The 13,357-nt window shown below is 39.4% G+C and overlaps 1 long non-coding RNA gene across 1 annotated transcript; it reads left to right on the top strand.

The window, feature by feature from the left end:
• The first annotated feature begins 8,611 nt into the window (after nucleotides 1-8,611).
• LOC107305158 lies at nucleotides 8,612-12,716 on the top strand. Its single transcript, XR_001551263.2, has 4 exons — nucleotides 8,612-8,965; nucleotides 10,708-10,812; nucleotides 12,254-12,354; nucleotides 12,639-12,716. It is a non-coding gene; the product is annotated as an uncharacterized LOC107305158 (long non-coding RNA).
• The last annotated feature ends 641 nt before the right edge of the window (nucleotides 12,717-13,357 follow it).

Below are 13,357 nucleotides of genomic sequence, written 5' to 3'. Positions count from 1 at the left end.
ATCCAGGTAGGAAAAAGTCCAATTTGGCTCCCTGGCCAGATATGATTCTTATGGCTCACTTAGGAAAGGTATACGAATGGAATCTCACCTCCATTAAGTAGTCCAAATTAGGTTTTTCCTACCGATTAATGAATTATTTTGTTATTAATTTTATTTAAAAATATTTACAAAAGTGGATATATAAAATTAATAAAAATTTCACCGATTAACAACCTTCCTCGATGGGTACACTGTTGACCGTGGACAAGACTTGATCATTTAGTGCCCAAGTTGGAGAGATTCATTATAAGAGGTAGCAGCGACCACAATTGGGGCATCCATGAACTGATGAACTCATGAACTGATGAACTGGTCTACGGTCTTCCATCTCCTCCGGCTTCTCTCCAAGTGTCCAACCTCTACTTCTCCCTGATTTATATCTTCACTATTTAGCAATTTTCTCTCCAACATGTAAAAGACTTGCACGCCAATAAATTAGCAGAAAAAATTTAAACAACAAGACATAATAAGCTAGATAGGCCTAAAGCGGGGACCCAAAACAGAGACACACTCCGTGAGAATGGGAGGGAGACGAGACCAGAGTATACTCCTAAGAGGCCCCCAAAGAAAGTGACGCTGGCTGTCGACCACATTTGGCCCTCTAAAACAACGGACTTTACCACCTTTTGGACTGAAGACAACGTCGAGTCAAAGACCATGTCGTTATGCTCCTTCCACAATTGCAAGAAGATGAGGCAGACTAAAAAGTTGAAACTGGTCTTCTAGTGCTTGGGCAAGGACTCTAGAAGACAGAAGACATCAATTAGCACCGGTTTGCTTGTTGTCACTCGACGTTGGTTTGATCAGTTGATTTGGATGGTGGAACATAAGACCAGTGGCTCCGGTGACTTGGAGAGAGCAATACAACTGAGGAGTCAGATAATGTAGTGGAAGGAGTAGTTGAGCATGATATCCATTCAAAACAACAAAAAAACGCTCTTACTATTGATGAGGCACCTAAAAATTTGGAATTTGTCAGTTGAAATTATGGGCACTAGATATTACTTCATGATTGGTGGCTTGGTGCAGGGATTGGCTTTGCTTCGGGCATGTTTTTAGCATTGAGCTTTAACTCCCAGCCTATTAACTCGTAGGGCTATTGTATAACTGATTTTATTTTAAGAGCTAATTACAGATTTGATTTTTTTTCACTTTGCAGTTTTGACCCCGGTTTTTAAATTTAAAGCGGTCGGCTGATTCTAATCCGTTAAGTGAGCATAACAGTGTTAAATGAGTCATTAATGGACGTTTTTACCCTACATATTTGATCCTACCTTGTAAATATTTGATTTATGTTTAATATTTGAGACAAAATTGTTTGATATTTGACTGAAGTTTGATTAAATTAACAAATTGTACTAAAATTTAAACTAAATTCAGCTCAAATTTGACATAGTTTTGCCTAATTTTTAACACTGGCAACTGCAGACAGAAGACCAACTAAGTGTTGGCAGCAATAGACTCGGTTTACACTGTTTGGACAGAAAAACCTTCCAAACAAATAAGCACCCATATGTTGAAATAACATAATTCCTTTACTTACCCAAGGGAACTATGGAAAAAGGATCAAAACATTCAATCTTTTAATAACCACTAGGTTCAAGTTGTTCAGAGAGTTTGCAATTATTAAATCCACTATACTACACAATGAAGTTCCTCGAGGCCTTCTTTTGTACCAATCAGTAACTATCCACAACTATATTTTCAAAGGGATCTTGCATCTTCATCAGTTAAGGTTTGCACACATAAAATTAACAAGGATCAGAAAGAGAATGTCATATGTAAAGAGAAGAGGTTAAAATTAGATGAACAGGCACACAATCGATATCATGGTGATGCATAGAAAGCAATATAATGCTTTCAACTACCAAATGTTAAGCAGCTAAAACTAACGATAAAGCTCAAAAGTCAAAATAAAGACTATCTTGCATCACATATGGAGAATATATAGTATATTACAGTAAATATTAGATATTTAAGACATCACACGTTCATACAGTGTGATTGAAAAGAGATAGGGTTTTGGTTAATTGGACCGTGCTAATTTGATATTGGGTCAAGACATGCATTTGAACTTAATTGCGCATATTTATTACCTAGTAAACGGGTATGGGGATCATATAAAGGTTCCATACCCACGTACCTGTTGGGTGGAGGTATTAGCCTAATTATTTACCCATATATGATATATTTAGTTCATACTCATATCCTGATAAAATAAATACCCATCGGGTCTCCGGGCGTGAGTCCTCGTTGCCATCTTTAAGCCGGGTGCCGCATCGCATCGCTCCAGTCCTCTGTCGCCACTGCCATGCTTCTTGTCCAGGGCGGGGCAGGCAATGCCACGGTAGGACCACACCAAGTCGCCACTGGTGCAACCTGCCAACGTCAGCTTACATAGCCGCACAAGGCACCGACCCCTATAGAGGATTTGCTCACCAAGTCGCCACTGGTGCAACCTGCCAACGTCAGCTTACATAGCCGCACAAGGCACCGACCCCTATAGAGGATTTGCTGGCCGACCCCCGCCATCTATCCATCAAACGCGAGCCACCACGCTCCCCAACCCGAGCATCCGGCATCCGCCTCAACGTAGCGCTCGCTCCCGTGCCCATGACACCACAACGTTGGTGCTTGGAGCGGAAGCCCCAGGCCTCCGGCTTGGTCGCCTCAATGCTTGCTCGCTCCCGTGTCCGAGCCGGTGCGAGGTGGGGGGCTATTTGGAAATGATGGAGAGAAAACTGATCCGAATATAATTCCAGTTAAATTCAGATCACATAATTAATATTCTTAACAAGATGATATAGCCCTGAGATTAACTATAGTTAATAAACGAGTAAAAAATGTCATTCTTATCTATGTGCAAATTTATTCGATGATGCAAATTGATTAACAAATATGGAGTAGTAGCTACATTTTTCTTAGAGATTTCCGGTCTAACAAAAAGTACCTCGAGGTAGGTACCAAATCGTTTCCCACCATTGGATCTAACTCTGAGTAGGATGTGCACTGTTAGATCTAACTATCAGAAACGATTTGGTACCGCGAGGTACCGGTACCTCAAGTTACCTTTTGTTACTTTTTGTTGGACCGGAGCAAATCTCCTGAGGAGTAAGGTTTCAATTTTGGAATGCATTTTTACTTCCTTTATGTAATGACGATTTAAATATTTCTGCCCCTAATAGGTAGATCACATCAAGAGAAGCACTGATTTATGCAGTATATTTTTAAAATAATTATTAGTTTTTTAAATATATTAAAATATTTTTAATATTAATATATTAAACAATTTAATTTTTTTATTATTATAACCTAACAAAAACAATTTAACTTAAACAGTTAACATCACATTGATAAATAACATTTACAGGTTGTGTGTGCTCTATTTGTAAAAAATATAGCTACTTCTGCCATTCAATTTTTCTCCAAAGTATAGCTACTTCTCCACCTGCTAGACGAGGCACCGCCTCATTCGAACTCCAATTTAGCTTGATTGTACCGCTATGTAGTTTCTGGCTCTCCTGGGATGGGCCCCTTGTTTTTTTCATGTCTATTCATTGCATGAATTTACACTTTCTGAAGGGTGCGTTGGAGCAATTTGCGCTTGGAGCAGGAATCTAAGGCCATGGGAGGTTCCAACATTTGTGAATTTGTGACGATGATGGTGAGGTGAGTCTTGTGTAAGATTGGTCGACAACGATGTTTGTGAGCAATCAAAGCCGTTGAATGGGAGGATCTAACGGTTGCAAAGTGAAATAAAGAAATTTGGTGTATGTTTTATTGGGTGGCCATAAAAAGAACCAACTTCTTCTTTTTATATAGTAGAAAAATTGCCTGTGTTGTCACAATGGGTCAAGTTAATTTCAATTATGTAAATCAAAATAATTTTTGAAAAAGTGTAGTCGACGTATATTTATTAGGGAGTATTCAACGAACAATTAATTCGGAAAATTATTGGGAATCTTATAATCTTATAACTGTGGGGTTGTACCTGTAATGAACAGAAATCCCACACGCACAACTGTCCAGGATTCAGTGACACACAGAAAAGGTATAAAAGCACAAGCTCAACGAAGAACACTTACTTAGCAGCAAAAATATGGCACGTCAGCCTAGCTTTCGAAAAGACCAACCAAACAGCAAGCAGAAGACCCAATAATACCACAGGCGAGCCTGAGTGAAGGGATCAACCCTAACACTAGCAACCTTGACGAAGACATGCTCTTCTGAACCACATTTTATGCAAGGGGTGAGGACAAACGTACCCAACAAACCACGATCCAAGAATACGAGTAGAATTACGTGTAAGAAGTATAAGGATATATGGTTCATCAAGATGCTTAATAATAAGCCTATTATAAATAGTTTTTTCCCTACTTTGGTAAAACAGTTTATTTGCAAACAGTTATAAATCGACAGTTTAAAACGTAGCAAAATTAATCACCAACATCCTCATCTCATTCCATTCCAAATTTTAATTATAAAATCTACTCATACCACAAGAAACAGGAATCACCCAATGACACATCTCCATTAACCGGGAACACGGCGTATTCAAATACAATACGACTCTGCAGCGTCTGCTTAGCTTTACCCACACGATACCACGATTGGATCAGAGTCAAGATAACAGAACTGTTCGTTAGTCCCACTTACTACTAGTTACTGTCCAGTGGATCCTTTGGACCATCTTAGAGGTCGACTCTTGTCAACGCTAGGCAAAGTTTTCACCATCGCACTTTCATGGTTGCCCACTATTGTGAGATCATGTCAATGGCCCGTGGCCCCTTACACATATCCACTCCTATATGCTACTAGAACCTCTAACAGTCGTTCATATAGTGGGACCACGTACTAGGTTAAGTCTGATTACTCGGTCCTGTGGTGGGCTCAAATTATATCACTTTCCATGACATAAGAGGGTTTTTATCCTTATATCCGGGAAACAACCAAATTAGCATAGCACATGCATAAAATAAACACAGTAATACATGTCATAATATCGACAACATCAATCTTCACCCGGAGTCACCTTCCATATCACTCAAAGCGAGTGATTTATATTAAAACAACATTTTATGTAGCCCGATAGTTTCATCATGTGACGACGGGCACAACAAATATATGTGTGTAGAAGTTAGGTGGTATTACCCACTACAATATTAATCTGGTGAAGTGTACAACCTATACCTAGGTTATCAGAGAACATGGTACGGTGGTTTATGGTATCAACAGTAATAGTTAATTAAGTACAGGGCAATAACTAATTTAATATGATTATTTGAAAGTAACAATACGCCAAAATAACTTTGCAAGTAAATAATGTATAAAATTACTAAGTAGTTCTTTACTTATGATCTCAAAATGATCGAAGATGGTTTCATGGCTTGCCTTACAATATATGGTTTTTTAGAAGTTTTAACATAGTCGTCTGGGTCCATGTCAGCTTCTTCGATGGCTGGATAGACTTTCTTCCGTACGTCTTTAATTTCGGATGAGGAATAGCGGGAGCGACATATTTCGCAGCAAATGCTGGCGGCCGGGACTCCGATTCCGGCTGTGTCAACCCTGGTTGTGAGAGGTGGTGCTGCTTCAGGGAAAGGGAGGAGCAGGCCTTGATGACCTTCTTCTCCGTTGGCGACGGCCGGTGAAATGGATGGGGAAGGTGGATGGATGGAGATCAGCGGTGGTAAGCAAAGTGAGAGCATCGAGCAGTAGCCCTGGACTTTGGCTTGCTTCTGCTTTGTTCGTGCGATGCAATGGCTGAATGATATGGATAACGACGACATCGGCTGCAACTCGGACAGAGGCAAAACTCTGCTTTGCTGGCAGCAGAGGCGGTGGAGATAGGCGGTAGAAGGCAGCCGGCTGGACGTCGTTTTGCTCCTGAACGCGGTTCGAGATAACGACATGTGCGATGACGACGCGTGGGTGCTGGCGTGGGCCACGGAGCAGTTGCGTGGCCTCGACGTTGGCAAGGCGGCGATGGCAACGACGCACATAGAGAAACAAAGAAACGTAGATGGGATGGGTGAGTGAATGGAGTGGATGAAATTCGGTGGAGTTAATAAAAAGAATATTTTAGAAACTTCGGAGGAATTCTAGCGGCGAACGAAACAACGGTTCACACAATGTTGATGAAATTGCAAGATGAATGAACTTGAGGTTTTAGTATTTGCGATGGTTTAGAAAAATTGAGATATTTGAGATACCTTTCAATAAAACATGTATATGGTGATTTTGGAATTTAAATAGGAGAAGATTAAATGAAATTCGATATGAAAACTTGGATGAAATTCTGATGAGACAAAAATAAATAGATGAGACTGAAATTTCTGGATATCGATATATAACCTTAAATGGAAATATTTGTATACATCGGAATTTTGTGGCAAGTACTTGATAACACGTAATTGAAAAAAAAAGTACTTGATAACACGTAATTGAAAAAAAAAATTGGGTCGATGCCGGACTCTTAGATCAATATTGGAGATTGGGTAATGGCTAATCACAAATGTATTTGAATTGATGACAATGAGATGGAGGGCAGTGGAGGCTGCATTGGATGGATAGATTTTGACTAAAATAAATTAGGCAATTTTTTAGAAATTTGGGAGGTATTTAGATAGCGACCGGAATGACGGCTCGCGCAATATTGACGGATATTCCAAAATGGATGAACTCGGTACTTTAGTTTGATATTGGTTTGGAATATTTGAGATATTTGGATATAATATGAATATGGGAGATTTAGATTTGGGCTATTTTGGAGTAGAGGATGTATGGTTCAAGATTTTGGTGGCGCCGGTTTAACATCGGAGTTTTAAGGGAAAATTTGAATTTGATAGTTGATAATTGAGTGAACGCGAAAAGATAAAAGATAGAAGGGAAAAAAATAGACGCTCCAACTCGTCAAAACAAAGAACGAAATTTTAAAAACATTTTCGTAAATATTTTTCCCTAAAATTTCTAGTATCTTACAATAACTAAGAATAATAAATTGGGGTCAATATCATAAACAGATTGAATAAGATGATGATATAAATCATGGTCAATATCATAAATAAATTGAATAAGATGGGTTGTTTTTCGATAACAAATGAAGATATAGGCACACTGAACACTGTTATGGTATTTTTTGCTAAGTTGTCTAAGTCATAATCACTTTAAATTTTTTATTTGATACAAATATTTAATTTTGAATAGTGAAACCCTGACAGTTTATAAGAACCTTTCAGTTTTCATTTTTATTTTTTATTCCAATGAACGGTGTCGGGTTGGGACTAAAATCTGAATTGCATGTGAATTTCACGTCATATTCAACTGAAACATCAACTTGTTTTCTTTCTTAAAATATAGAAATGTATTCCCAATGCTATTGCGATTCAATTTTTGTTGTTAATTGTATTTTTCCTGGATTCTTTTTTAAAATGAAATTGTAAATTACACTGTCACTTTACTGATGATATATTTGTATTGGATATAAAAGGCAAAAAGTTAAAACTATACTAGTAGGTAAAAGGCAAAAAAACATGATTATAGATATGTATTGCAAAAAACAATAAAATTAATAAAAAATGTAGTGACTCATATATCCCATTGTAAACGGTGTATTTTTTAATGTTTATTACAATGAACGAATGTGGTGTCGCGTTGGGCCATAAAATTCAAATTGGCTGTGAATTTTACATCCTATTCAGAAACACGGATGACAACACGCAACTTGTGTATAACAAATGTGAAATATTTTATAAGTAACTATTATATAAATTGATTATTAGATTAACTATAGATGATATAAAACTGACCGTTAGGCTAGTACTACTCAACTTTCTCTTACTATCCAAAATTGCAGGTTCATTGTCTGGAACATTGGGGATGATTCTACGGGATCATAATGGCCAGTGTATTGGAGGAGGAGCAAAATGACATGTTCATTGTCTGGAACCTCTTGCTATTGAAGCAGCCGCTTGCATGTACGGTATGGAAATGGCTAGGAGTAGAGGCTTTCGTGTTTTAATTATTGAAACCGATTGTTTGGAGTTGGTGTCTCTTTGGCATATGGAGAGGGTCCAACGTTCTGGGATCACGCCTTATTTTCGAAGGATGAAAGAGCTCCAGAGGAGTTTTGATGAGTTTAGATATAATTATGTTCATCGTTCTTGTAATAGACCTGCACACGAGTGTGCAAAACTGGTTTCTCCTGACCGGATGGTGGTTGAGTGGTAGTATAATATTCCACCACTGATCCAAGAGTTATTTACACATAATAATTGTCTGTTCTCTGGTAAGTTCAGGCTCTCTTCTTAAAAAAAAAACTCTCCTACTATCCAACCTAAGGTGTAGCTAGCTCCCTAGTCCCTAGGCGCTCGTTGGTTTCGGCTCAAACTAGCCGTTGTAACATATATGGGTGTGGCCCATTAGCCAGTGACCCAAACGTGAAAAAGCCTAGTTGCCATCCACCGCCATCACCGCCTCCCCTTCACGAGCCGCCGCCGCCGCATGGGGGTCTTTCTCCTCAGCCCAATAGCCCATCAGCTACCTGTCTATCCCAAAATGCCAAAACCCTAGCCCTCCACACCAGCTCTCTCTCTCAGCGACTCTCTCTCTCGGCTGGCGTAGGATGCGTTGTTGCGGCGTCCCGGGGAGGCGCAAGCGCGCGATGCACGACGGCCGGCGGCGGTCAGCGGCAGGCGAGCGGGCGCGTGGCGGCCGGGGGGATCGACGCGGAAAGCGGAGCTGCGGAGGCGGCGGCCGACCGGCGGGCGCGGCCACGTGGGGTTCGGGGGGCGGCGCAAGCGCGCGGTGCGCGAGGGTAGGCCGCGGTCAGTGGGAGGCGACCGGGCGCGCGGCGAGAGGCGACGGCCGTCTGGCTTCAATTCTTTCCCCCCCTTTCTTGATTTGATTACAAGAACAAGAAGAACTGGTTAGTCTCTCTCTTTTTTTTTTTCATTCCCTTTCTCACATTACCTCTTCTTACCAGTTAGAACTTGCTTTGAATCATAGATGAAGAGACGTATATCAATTAAATCTTTCTACCGAGCATAATCCTCAAATGAATCCAATCCAACCTAAGAAAATGCACAAACAGATACAGCTATAGGTAGTTTTAGCCTTTAATTTGAGCCTTCTCAGTTGCATGCTAATTGTGCTTTCTCAAGCTACTTTCATCTCATAACATTGCTTCTATAAATTGATTTTTCCATTGGTTAATTGGTCAGATGAATTGACCTTAATTTTGCCCATTGCAACCGCAACCATGAACCTTCTTGTCTGTTAACTTCATTAGAATTGAATTTTCCCTTGTATCTGTTTCTTTTCTTCTTTTACAATTCATTAAGTGAATTTTCATATTGTGCCCTAAAATCCTAACTTCAATCTGAATACATCTATTTTTCTTGGTCTATGCAATGACTTTGCATTGGCTAAGGATGATTTAGTTGGTCAAGGGGATACACGAAATGAGCAAACCGAGGAAAGTGCTACAGGTCTACAGCGAATTGAAGATGGTTCAGTGATCTCAAATGAACACACTGTCAAATGGAGAATCTTCACTGATAATGCACACGATTTTTTACTGAAAGCAAGTACTCCCTCCGGTTGGAAATGTTTGACGTTGGTTAGTTCAAAATTGAACTAACCAACATCAAACAAAGAAGATTAGAGGGAGTTACTTTTTACCTGTAGATTTTTTCAATCCACCTTTTGATCACTTGCAGCTACTGTCTTGTTGGGGTGGGGTGGGGGGGGGGTTCCATTAGAACTTGGAGACGTGCTTCTAGTTTTCATACTAAGCTATTTTTGTCTTCAGATATATATTCCACAATGTTAGGAAAAATACTATTTTTGCTTGAGAGCATCTGTCCTAGACAGGGTATTTTCATGTTAATTGGATTTGGAGAATAACAGTAACTTGTATCCATATTACTAACCTGGACCTTCATTCTGCTTGGAGGAGAACCTACCAAGTGAACAACATATTTTCCTTTCAGGATGTGTAGATTGGGGAAGTCCTATTGATTTATGCTTTATAGATCGAACTAAAGACCCTGTGAAGTGGTTTGGCTCTCGAACCATATGTGAGTTCTTTTCCTTGGAGGCGCAGCTGGGACATCCTGGATTTGAGCTAGAGACCTCTCGCAATTGGTTGTTCCAAATATTTGATGCTTTGATGAAACCTCAGGCTGGATATGGGTTCATGATTATGCTTATCTTTCTAGTTCAAAATATCGGATTGGTTCTCATTTTTTGGGTCTTAAAGAAGTATATCTGTGAACTAGGCTTTAGCTGTATCTACAACCACTTCGAGGGAAAGTGTATTAAAGTGAACCATTCCACAATTCTCTTTTCATTTTTAGTAGCAAGTGGGACTTGTCCTCACTGCCTGTCGCTTTATTTCGTTACTTGAGCGGCATCTAGCGCAGCATGTTAAAGTGAACCCCTAATGATTTTCAATGTCCTTGCATTGTAGCAAGTGTTTCTCCTCGAAATTATGATATAACCTAGGTTAAACATGTACATTGATATGAATATTTTAGATTGGAAAATCTTGAACCATATTGTCTGCATATGAAGTTGCTCTGAGTATGAGAGGTTTGTTGAAAGGTTGAACCTTTAGTAATTTGTACTCTTTATTCCAACATCAAAGGTTTTTTTCCCATTTTGCAGAGAAACATAGATGAAGCTGAGAAGTTTTTCCAGGCAGCCCTACATGAAGCCAAGGAAGGATTTCGGCTGTGAGATCCACATGTTGCATCAGTCCTTAACAATCTGGTAATTGTTAGACGGACTATTTACAGAAGACTAAAGTGCATTCTTTTGTTACATCTCCGTTGAATTGTCTTGTGGTGATTATTTTGAATCCTTAATGTAAATGATAATCATGAGTTTTATAAAGTAAAATGCCCTTCCGTTGCTCTGAATAAACAAATTCATATTGTACATGGGTCTATGGTGCTTGGCTTTCTATGTGACCTCATTTCTGTTGTCATCCTTAGCAGAGCTGCACATTAGTTGTTATCGCTCCTTCACCATGCTCAATCTAGAATCTTGGCTCATTTGCTTCACCACTGTGCCTTGTAGAGTTTTTATTATGTGAACCATAATCCGGTCTAAAGTAATTTTGTTTATTGCGATGCGTTTTACTATGTCTTTGTTAGGATATACGCCCCTGTCCTTTTGTTACCTGTCATTTAGGACAATGATAGTGTGTCCAAGGCACATGTTTGATCATTGCTTTTCCTATTATATATCCATAAAAATATTGTAAGATATAAGTACAGGGTATTATAGAACAACAGATCTATTAATGTCGTTTCAGGTACCAAATTTTAATAGTTTTGCATAACCTAGTCAAAATTTCGAGGTTTTACTGTACATAGTCTAGGACATCATCTGTTTGAGAATGCATGGGTACTTAAGGGAGGTGGAAGGGGAGGTGAGTGGGATGAATGGTCCAGTGTCACCAACACGAATAATAGTTATACATTCTTGTTCTAGTTGAGTACTCACTCCATCCCAAAATGAAGCTATTTCTACCACTCCACCCTTGTCCCAAAATGTAGCTATTTCTCCACCTACCCACTCATCTCAACCAATCACAACCATTCTCTCTTTAATTTCTTCACCTACATTCTCCTCTCAACCAATCACAACCTTCATCCAATCATTTCTACCTATTTTCTTAATACCTGTGTCGAACTCCAGGGATGCTTACATTCTGGGAGAGAGGAGTACTTGTTAACAGAGCATCAGTGTAGTTTCACCTTTCTTTTGAACATGTTGCTAATTTTATATTTAGGGATAACATACAGCTAACATTTTTTCCAGATGGCCTATAGCTTTTATTATTTTACTTAAATAGCTGAAATTACATGGTAATGTGAATTGCCATGTGGCTATCTGATCTTGATTGAAGAGCATATCACACACAGTTGGCACCTTACATTCACTTAGCTGAAGCAGATTAGTGATGCAAGGACAATTGTGAGGAAGAGAGAGGGAGTTGACGAGGATTAAGATGTAGTTTTATGTAAAGAGAGATGTTTTTCCATCCACAACTATGCGCTAGACTGAATTTCGCTAGACACAATCAAGTTACATGAGCCAGCTAGACGGGGCTATGTGTATGTTGGTACTTTTAACACACAAACTATTCATACTAGGCTGGGTGGAGCTCCAGTATTTTAATAATCTTTTACTCCCAATTTTGCAGGCAGAATTTTATAGGTTAAAAAAACAATATGAGAAGGCTGAGCTACTGTATCTGGAAGCAATTGAAATCCTGGAAGAATCATTTGGATCGGATGATATAAGGTACATTTAGATCTTTTCTGCTATCATTCATTGTGGGAGACTGCAAATGCTGTAGTATTCACTAATATTACCACTGACCACTGTAACTAAAATTCATGCCAGTAATATAATAATCAGAAAATTAGGTATATACCAGTACCACCCAGACCATCCATTTAGGTATCTGCTATTAAAATAATTAGGTTCAGTTTATCACCATCGAAACTTTTTAAGTTCTCTCACTATATCATTTCTGTTGATGCATCCTGTCAAATCTCCTAAGGCTATAACTGCCACTAAACCAGAGCCTTCTTGCATCTCCTTCCTGCCTCTGGTTGTTTGACGAGCCTTGACGCTGGCAACTGCTGCAACACCACATGCACCACCACCACCCCCAGATGCGCCTCAGATAAAAGTAGGACAAAGGAAATAACAAAAGAGGAGGAAGAAAGAGGGAAAAGGAAATGCTGGGGTAATTTTTTCTAAGGCTAGTGAGCTTGTGCAAATTTACCTATTGGATGAATATGTAAATTGAAACTTGAACTCTGAACTGACAAAGCAAAGTCCAAGTAAAAACTTGAAAACTAGGAAGAGCATGGAACTGGGAAATAACAAACAATGGCAAAGAGGATGTTTAAATAAAATTACTCAAGGTAAAGCGGTTTTTGCTTCAAAATATCTGTTAAGTGAATAAACTGTTAGTATCTCTATTGTTACTCTCATTGGTGAGAGGATGACACTCAAACTTGGGGCAATTTTCTGTTTACTTATCACCAAATGTCATGCCCTTCCCGGGGAGGGTTGGATACATATTTATAGCTGCCTACTAGTCTAAAAGATGCTGTCCTAGAGCATCTCAACAACCTGTCCTAGAGCATCCTAACCACCTGTCCTAGAGCATCCTAACAACCTGTCCTAGATGCTGTCCTAGCAACTAAAAGCTGAAAAACAAGGGTGGGTAGGACACCACAAGACCAAGACCAAACAGCCCAAGACTTATTCCTTCATTCTCCCCCTAAGTCTT

Source organism: Oryza brachyantha, chromosome 10 (assembly GCF_000231095.2).
Source record: "Oryza brachyantha chromosome 10, ObraRS2, whole genome shotgun sequence".
NCBI lineage: Eukaryota > Viridiplantae > Streptophyta > Magnoliopsida > Poales > Poaceae > Oryza > Oryza brachyantha.
This window is presented reverse-complemented; position numbering and strand designations above follow the sequence as displayed.